The following is a 350-nucleotide window of genomic DNA, read 5'->3' on the forward strand; positions in this document are numbered from 1 at the left end:
TTTATAAAAAATTATTTTTAATTTAATTTACTAAAAATATGTGCAAAAACTTTTAAAGAGTTATCTTTTAAAACCCAACTCTAATAAACAACTTGTGAAATTTACTAATAAAATTACTATCCTTTATGTAACGACCCAACTTCTAGCACATCATGACTAATGCTAGCTGCCAAACGCTACTACACAACTTTTCTTAGAAGCTCTAGACTTTATATTATATATACACATATGAGCCTGTAGCGCTAATCTAGATCGCGTGTCAGATATATAGATATAATAAAATAGGTGATAGATAAATAGATAATATATACATAAAGCATAGAAAATACAGAAAATATAGTAATATCATA

Source organism: Arachis duranensis, chromosome 9 (assembly GCF_000817695.3).
Source record: "Arachis duranensis cultivar V14167 chromosome 9, aradu.V14167.gnm2.J7QH, whole genome shotgun sequence".
Classification (NCBI taxonomy): Eukaryota; Viridiplantae; Streptophyta; class Magnoliopsida; order Fabales; family Fabaceae; genus Arachis; species Arachis duranensis.